The 9003-nt window shown below is 46.0% G+C and overlaps 1 protein-coding gene across 2 annotated transcripts in view; it reads right to left on the bottom strand.

The window, feature by feature from the left end:
• Nucleotides 1–7571, bottom strand: part of Rad52 (RAD52 homolog, DNA repair protein) — a 20651-nt gene extending 13080 nt beyond the window's left edge. For both annotated transcript variants that reach the window (XM_029535603.1, XM_021190620.2), the window contains exon 1: nt 7466–7571. The gene's annotated coding sequence lies outside the window, so the exon portion shown is untranslated. The remainder of the gene's footprint in view (nt 1–7465) is intronic.
• Between the last annotated feature and the right edge of the window lie 1432 nt (nt 7572–9003).

Genomic DNA, 9003 nt, shown 5'->3' with positions numbered 1-9003 from the left:
ACACACACACACACACACACACACACACACACACACACATACACACATTGTAGCTGGGTCTGGGGCAAATGCCTACAGGCTCAATTGCTTACAGGCCAAATCAAATCGGAAGCCCACTGCAGTTCAGGATGAACAACACAGTTGTCATACTACAATCTTATAAAGCTAGAGGGCATAGAGAGGCTATTTTGAGAGAAGGCTTTACTCTGTAGCTCCGGCTAGCCTGAAACTATGTATATCAGGGCAGCCTTGAACTTGTAGCCACCCTGCAGCTTCTCCTTCCCAAGAGCTGGGATTAAAGGTGTATGCTACCAAGCCCAACCTGAGAACCTATGCTTTTATATTAAAAACTAAATCACAACTATCTAGCATAAGGACATTGTAACTCTGGTCTCTATGGGTTAAAATGGAAACAGCCACAATAACTCAACTGTTTTCCAAGAATCACTCTAGTTAGAGGGAGAACACCAAAAAGGAAACAAGCCAGATCTGGTGGGCCACACTGGAGAGCCCGCTACTAAGAGCCTAGGCAGTACATCAAGACCTCATCAGAAGAAAAAAAGGAGGAAGAGCAAGAGGAAAGGAAAGGGAAAGGGGACCCAGATACCCAGGGTGGGCAATGCCGTAGACTGACAGAGAAACAGCACCACCAGACTGGACTCTGGACCAGCAGCAGAAGCTGGGAAACTTGTAAAAATTACAGATTCTTAGAGTCCTCCTCGGGCTGCTGAAGCAAAACTGCCTCAGTACAAACTGAAAACAGTCTCTGTTTCCGGATGCCTGCCTCACAACTCCACTACATGCTCACTGTGCTTGAAACCCCACAGTTAGAGATAGAACCACCAAGACTCAGTATCTATCATAGCACAGACTCCAGGAGACAATGTAGCACTGGAGCAGGAGGCAGAAGCATTTTCTCAACTCCTTGGTGACACGGTGAGTTTTGAGCCTAGCCTGAAATATATGAGACCCTATCTTACTTCCCACATACACACCCCAAAGTAAATAAACTTCTAGAACTACTCCAGTGCTCAAATATATATTATGTGTATATATATTTTAGAATTATATATTAAGCATATGAGCACACTGTATCTGACTTCAGACACACCAGAAGAGGGCATCAGATATCATTACAGATGGTTGTGAGCCACCATGTGGTTGTTGGGAATTGAACTCAGAACCTCTGGAAGAGCAGTCAGCACTCCTAACCGCTGATCAGTCCTGTGTATTATTTTTTAACCAATAGAAATAAACAATTTAGTGGAGTCAGCAAAGGCTAGGCAGTAAACACTGTGTTTTAGAGCAATACAGGCTCTGTCATACCTACTCAACTGTGGAATGTTAGTGTAAAAGCAGCCACAGACAATTCATAAGTGAGCATTTCAACTGAACTTTGTATATGGAACTAAGAGATCTGCCCACAGGCCACGCTATGACACCCCTGCTATAACTCATGTTCTAATCCCTGAAAGTCCACTACACCAGGTGAGCTAGTTAGCTAGGTGACTGCTAACCAGGTTAGTTGTCAACTTGATATAATCTAGAATCACCTGGGAAGAGGGTCTTAAGGAAAAACTGTCCAGGTCACGTTGACTGGGAGCATTTCTGTGAAAACTGTCTTGACTACGTAAGCTGATGTGGAGAAACCCAGCCTGAACACAGACTACAGTAGTCCTTAGTGTGGGCCTGGATTATATCGAGAGTAGACAGAGCTAACTGAGCTTTAAGCATGTATCACTCATCTCTCAGGTCTTGACTGTGGATATGATGTGACAGGCTGCTTCAAGTTCCTGACGCCCTGACTCCCTAGCAATGATGCACTGTGACCTAGAAGGTGACCTGGAATAAACCATTCCTCCCCAGAGCTGTTTGATTTGTTGTTGTGGTTGGTTTTTGTTTGTTTGTTGGTCAGAATATTTAGCCATAGAAATCGTTTCATTCCTATAAAACTAGACACTGGACTAAAAAAAATTTAATAAAAGTAAAATTAAGAGAGGACAAAAAAAGAAAGAAAGAAAAGAAAAAAGAAGCTGTGGTTAAGAGCACTGGCTGCTTTTCCAGAGAACCCCAGTTTGATTCCAGGCACACACAGTGGCTCACAACCACCCATAACTCTAGTTTCAGAAGAGCCAACATTATCTTTGAGACTCCACGGCTACACAAAAATGGTACACAGACAAACATTCATACCCATGAAATAAAAAGAAAAATAAACCTTTTTTTCTTAAAAGAAAGACTACAAATAAATGAAAGTAAAACCTGAATGGATCCCACCACCAAGAAACAGCCCATCCTCTTTTCTATGTGTACATATGTGTACACTGGAAGAAATCTGACATCTCTCCCTTCCAACATGTACACTTTTATCAAAGGGAGAATCCACATAGACCAGGCAGCACCTCACAGGATCCTGGTCACACCATTTTCTCCATCCCAGCATCAGTGGCTAACCCAATAGACATGGGTCTTAACACAGCACATGGGCACAGGCTGCAGAACCTCCTGATGGATGCGACACACTGCAGTCACTTTCTACTCTTGGCTACGTACTCTCTTGCCTCTGAGGTACAAGAGCATACCTGATGCTCTTCCAAGCACAACCTGGAAAATTAAGGAGTTAATGTACCACAGGGCAAGTCACTCTGCAAGGAAAGAGAAGCTGGAGGTGGGAGTAAATTCTTCTTCTTCCTTCCAGTGGATAGAGCATCCTATTCTATACATCCTCCTGGGAAACAGTCTCAGGTCACTGTCAGCCACAGCTCTAAAAGGATGGCTAAGGTAGAAAAGCACCTCTGACCGACAGCCATAGCCTTTCCCCTCCCCTGCTTTTCCCACACTCCTGCTTCCTGAACTACACTTCCTGAAACTCTGAGTGCACACTTGCACTTTAAGCTCTGTTCCGGGGTACAGATAGCAACAGGCACTACAGATACCGCCCGCTGCCCCTCAGCTCTTCTACATGGCACATCCTGACCTTATTTCCAAACGCCAACACCTGCATCTCTTTATCTGAGAGAGTCTTTGGCATTAGTACCTATTTTGTTTGGCAAGCTAGAGTGCCAAACAACTGTCACCGCATGCAGCAGCAGCCTCAAATGGAGATGGTGTTCAAACATCCTCTTCCTAAGATACACCTCACAGGCAGTGAATACCTAGAACCACACAGACTATTGAACTCCATAAATAAGTAAGAGTCTAGAGTACTTACTAGCTGTAAGAAAGGGATGATTTTCTTTAAATCATCCTTTTTAAAAGGTAAACAGAGCTGAAGATGTACCGAATAAACAAGGCAGGCTGCTGCAGGCCTGTAGTCCCAGCTCTTAGGAAGTCAAAGCAGGATTAGCTCAAGGCTCTCCTCAGCTAAATAGTGAGTTTGGAGTTTGAGGCAAGCCTCAAACACAAAGACTCTATCTTAAATAAAACAAAATGTAAATAAGGGCCCAGCTCAGAGGCAGAGTTTAGGGAGCATAAGCAAAGAGATGCATTCATTTCTCAGTCCTGGGGGGGGGGGGGTGAGGGACACAACAAGCAAACCACGGCTCACTCTTTTCCATCTCCTCCTCATTACCTAAAAGCATTTCTAGAAACTTGTGGAAGGAAGGGAGGAAGAGGAACAGAAAATGAGACGTTGTCACTGGAGGAGTTTGACCTTTCTCCCTCCCAGCAACTCTTCTCATCTTCTCAAAACAGCAGCAGTGTGTATAGAGAACCTACAAAGTGTGAACCCATTTCATCAGCTTGAAGACAGGAGTGGGGAATCTTCAGGGAAGGAGGACTAAAACCCTACTTACTCCCCAGTGGCCGTGGTTAACAGTGAATGGGTCAGGTCGGTCACCAACCTCTCTCAACAGCCCAGAGAGGAGTGAGAAAAAGATCAACTAGGACAATGGGAAGAAAGGATGAAGTATGGGTGTGTATCACAGGGAAAGAAAAAGATCTGGGCCAGCAAGATGGCTCAGAGGGTAAGGGTACTTGCCACCAAGTCTGACAATCAGAGTTCAATCCTGGGGACCCGTCATGAAATAGAGAGGCTTCTGCACACTGTCCTCTGACCTCCTCATATCACCCAACCAAGCCCCACAGAAAATAATTAAAAGCTATTTTTAAAAAAAAAAAATCCGGGGGCTGGTGAGATGGCTCAGTGGGTAAGAAGCACTGACTGCTCTTCCAAAGGTCCTGAGTTCAAATCCCAGCAACCATATGGTGGCTCACAACCATCCGTAACAAGATCTGATGCCCTCTTCTGGTGTGTCTGAAGTCAGCTACAGTGTACTTACATATAATAAATAAATAAATAAATCTTTAAAAAAAAAAAATCCATGCTAGACTTTTTGCTACTGAATCACTGAAGTGGTTATGCCATCAATTCCCATTATTCATGGCAGAAAGGTAAAGACCCAGCCTGCCTCCATCTTGGGCTTTAAAGCCATCTTATAGTAAAGATAAACTAGATTCATCCCTGTTCACGATTAAACCTGTTTCTCAAGGACTGGACTATGTCCCACCTGCAACCTTAACTACAAATGGTTCTGTAAGCTTGTTCCAGAAATGCTAACCATGTCTTTGTCTCAAAAAGTTAGTAACTATCTTGCAACCCACCATTGTGCAAAGGGGTTGTTATGGTTACCAGTTATTAGGACTACTTGTTATGCTTTGTTCTGCCCCTATAACTCTGCCTATTTTGCCTGCCAACCCCCACCCCCAATTTGGAAACGTCCTACCCTTGAGCTATAAAAGTCTTAGCTTCCTCACACCCAATGCTGATCTCTCCAACCCTGCCGTAAGTGGAGGCAGCCCACACACAAACAGAAAAGGCTTATTTTCATTAACTGCTTGCTTTAATTAACTTGCCCATGATGATGTGAGTCAATGATCCTTCTCCTCCCATTTTTGGGATTAACATATGGGACATTTGTTTGTTCGAGTTGGGGTCTCATTCAGGCTGCCCTGGAACTCACTGTGTACCCACTCCCTGCCTTCTCAGCTCGGATATTGTACAATGTTCTATCAGACTAAACCAAAACTGCACAAAAGAAAGGCCTTGTTCAGAAAGAGGCAAGCCCACAGCCTTCGGGTGGCAGGTGGCAGGTGGCAGGTGGCAGGAGCTCCTTTCCCTTCACAGGTGACTTTGGTTGGTGTATCTTACATTTGAGGTTGTTCCTGTGGGGGAATGGTGGGGGTGGGACGACAAGGACGGCAATCCTGCTTCATATTCAAATTGCTATCACCACAAACCCTGTCTGCCTACATGAGAAATGAAGTCGGCTCCATTATGTACTTCGATTTTGAAAATAATGAACATATCTGGTCTGTTTGGTCTTATAATTTCATCAGAGCATCCATCTAAATTATAGGTGAAAATGTCACCCAGAGCTGGTCAAGGCGGCCCATGAGTTTAATCCCAGCACTTGAAAGGCAGAGGAAGGCGGATCTCTGAGTTCTGGGACAGCCAAAGAAAAAAAAAAAAAAAAAAAAAAAAAAAGAATGCAAGCCTGGCCTGACGGTGCTCCCCGTTAATCCCAGCACTCGGAGGTAGCCTGATCTACAGAGCAAGCTTCGGGGAGGCCAGTACAGGGCAGCCAATGCAAGAGAGACCCTGTTTCTCACCAATTCATTCAAAAGTAGGAAAAGAGGGGAGGAGGCTGCCAGAGCATCCTTAACTGTAGACAGCATGCTACTATACACGAGACCCAAAGATCCAACAGAAAAGTCTCAGCGCTGACGTCACTTTAATCAAGTACCAGAAGGCAAAATTAATACACAAAAACCACTAGGCTTTGCACATACTAATGACAAACACAATCATGTTCACAATTATTACAATAAACAAACGACCATGGAATAAACCCAGCCAAAGAGGTGACTTTCGAGGGGAAGGGGGTTTCTCTGTGTAGCCCTGACTGTTCTGGAACTTACTCTGTAGACCAGGTTGGTCTTGAGCTCATGGAAATCCACCTGCCTCTGTCTCCTGAGTGCTGGGATTAAAGGTATGTACCACCACACCCAGCTAACATTTAAAAAAAAAAAAAACAAAAAACTATGTCATTGGTGGTTTGTCTGCATATATGTGAGGGTGCTGGGTCTTCTGCAATAGAAGTTATAGACATGCAGGTGCTGGGAATTGAACTCAGGTTCTCTGAAAGAAGAGCCACTGCTCTTCACCACTGAGCCATTTCTCCAGCCCACATTTTTTTTTTAAAAAGATTAGAAATTTTGAATCTTTAAAAAAAACATTTAATGTTTGTATTATATAAGTATGGGTGTTTTGCCTTCATGCTTATCACAAGTCCTGAAGAAGGTATCCCTTATAGCTAGAGTTATAGACAGTTGTAAGCCACCATGTGAGTATTAGGAATTGAACCCAGGTCCTTGGGAAGAGCAGCCAGTGTTTTTTTTAAAATAAAATATAATCACATCGTTTCCTCTCTCTCCTCCAATCCCTCATATCACTCTCTCAACTTCATAGCCTTTTTCTGTTTTGTTTTACACTGACAACACAGTCATACATATATGAATATATAAATATAACCCTAAGTCTGTTTAATGTAGCACATACATGTACAATTTTAGGGCTGATCACTTGGTACTGGGTAATCCATTAGGGAGTTCATCTCTGGGAAAGACTCATTCTCCCGTTCTCAACAGTCATTAATTGCGTATAGCTCTTCATCTAGGGGTGGGGCCCTTTAAGACTCCCTCCCATTCCCATCCAAGTTGGCATGCCAACTGGTGTTGTAATTGTCCAGGTCTTATTAAAGCAGCAATACTGATTCTGTCATGTAAGGGAACCAGCCTAGATGACCATCAACTTAATCAACTGATGGATAATTCAAACGAGATACACACATCGGAACTTTATTCTGCGGAACAGACCTCACCGAAATACAAAGTAAAGTGAAACAGACAGGTTCACTGACAGAAGGGGTCCTGGGATGACGGGAAAAGTGGGAGGGAGAGCTAACTGTGGCTTCAGGATTTATTTAGGAGTGATGAAAATGTTATGGAATGCGATGATGCTAGGGGTTGCACAACCCCCAAGTATAGGAGTAGCCAGAGAACTGTACACCCCCGAGGAGTGAATTTAAACGTACTAATGCACGCCTCGTTTCTCTAAGTCCGGAAAGGCTACCCTGACTGTCAAATTCTCCAGTCCACCGTTTCTCCTCAACTCCAGCCACCCCCTCCGACTTCACCCAGTCACAGACAGCCCTGTTAACAGTCAGCGCGCGTGTCGCACCGTGCAGAGAACCGCCACCACCGCCCGGGCTGCCCTCCCGAGCACGCGGTCAGCAACCCCGGACCCGGGGCCTCCCTCCAGAACCAGCGCAGCCCTTGGGGCTTCAGGGCTCGGCCTCCCCGGTGGAGACGCCCCGGTGCCGGGCGTGCCCAGCAGCCGCCCGAATCCGAAGGGCTCCACGCTCCGCGACCCCGCTGGGACCACCCCGGCGAGAACCGTCCTCACCCACGCGCCTCGGAACGCGGTGCACGCAGGAGCTCGGTCCCGGGTGCCTGCCGGGGAAGCCGGAGGGGGCCTCGCCGAAGAGATGGAGACGCTGCAAGCTCAGGGGACGCCGGGAAGAAGGTCGGCTCCCAGGGACTAACAGAAGGGGGCCGTAAGTCAAGTCAGAAAGCGACGAGAGCCGCAAAGCAGGCTGTCGCAAATCAAGTCGCGAGCTGGAAGCGGCGGAGGATTCGACATCCTGAGCGCTCCCGGGTTGTTATCTTGCCGCCTGCGGCGATCAGCCTTCCGGCTGCTGGGCTCGGCTTGGAGCCGCGGCACCTTCTGCCTCGGCGGTCGTTGCTCTCTCTTCAAGGATGCCGCTTCGGTTTCCGTAGGCGCCCTGCGAGGTCCCTGGTGTGACCCGACTGGGTGACGCCCGGAGCCCACCTCTCCTTGGTGCGCTTTTAAACTCTGAGACCCTGGCAGCCAGTGGGATTTCCCCTGAAATTCAACTAGAACTAACGGGATGACAGTTACACCGTGACAGTCAGGAGCGGGGGGGGGGGGGATCAGATAACAGGCTTTAGTCATCACTCCAAGTTAAACACAGACGGATCTCAGTTTATGTTTTCTGCTTTACCACAGATCTATGTCTCCAATGCATAGTTCATATACTGAGAACTTTTTGTTTTTAATGGTTAGGCTTTCAGATTGTTACAATTTAACCAATTCACTATATGGCCTCTATCTCCAGGATCTTCTGTGTTTTCCTGGATGGTTGACTTAACTAGTTTTCCCAGGAACACAGAGTCAGATGCAGTTAATAAATAAATCAAAAGTCCTTTAGCACATTGTAGGGTCCATACTGACAAGACCAAGATAACAGTACAATGACACTAGTTACAAGAGAAACTCAGAATTCTGTTCCTGGAATTAGCTGGCCATTCAATTTGCCCATTACTTGCACATAAAGAAAAGATTCTTTCTCAGGGCAGTGGTGGCCACATCTTTAATCCCAGCACTCAGGAGACAGGAGCAGGCAGATCTCTTGAGTTCGAGGATGCTACACAGAGAAACCCTGTCTCGAAGAAAAGAAAAACATCGTTTGAAACTGTGCTACTGACCGATGAAAGAGTACCAGATTTGCCAATCCTGGTGGCACAGGCCTGTAACTCAAACTACTGGGGAAGCTGAGACAAGAGAACCCCAAATTCAAGGATAGCCTGGGCTTAAAACCTAAGTAAACAGAGGGTTGGCATTATAGCTTAGTAGCAGCACTCTTGCCTAGCATGTAGGGAGTAGTGGGCTCATTCCCAAGGACAGGGGAGGCGAACCCGAGCATCTTCGGCTACAGAGATCGCTCCACAGTTTAAGAGCACATGCTATTTCAGAGAACCTGAGTTAGGTTCCCCACATCCAAATTAGGCGACTCACGACTACCTGTAACTACAGTTCAAGGGGACCCAGTGCTCTCTTCTGGCCTCTGAAGGCACCTTACACATACGACACTCATTCGCTCAGACACACAAAACATGTATAAATATAAATAAAAACAAATC

The sequence above is a fragment of the Mus pahari genome, chromosome 2 (genome assembly GCF_900095145.1).
Source record: "Mus pahari chromosome 2, PAHARI_EIJ_v1.1, whole genome shotgun sequence".
NCBI classification, from domain to species: Eukaryota; Metazoa; Chordata; class Mammalia; order Rodentia; family Muridae; genus Mus; species Mus pahari.
Note: the sequence above shows the minus strand (reverse complement) of the source record. Positions and strands in the feature narration are given on the sequence as shown.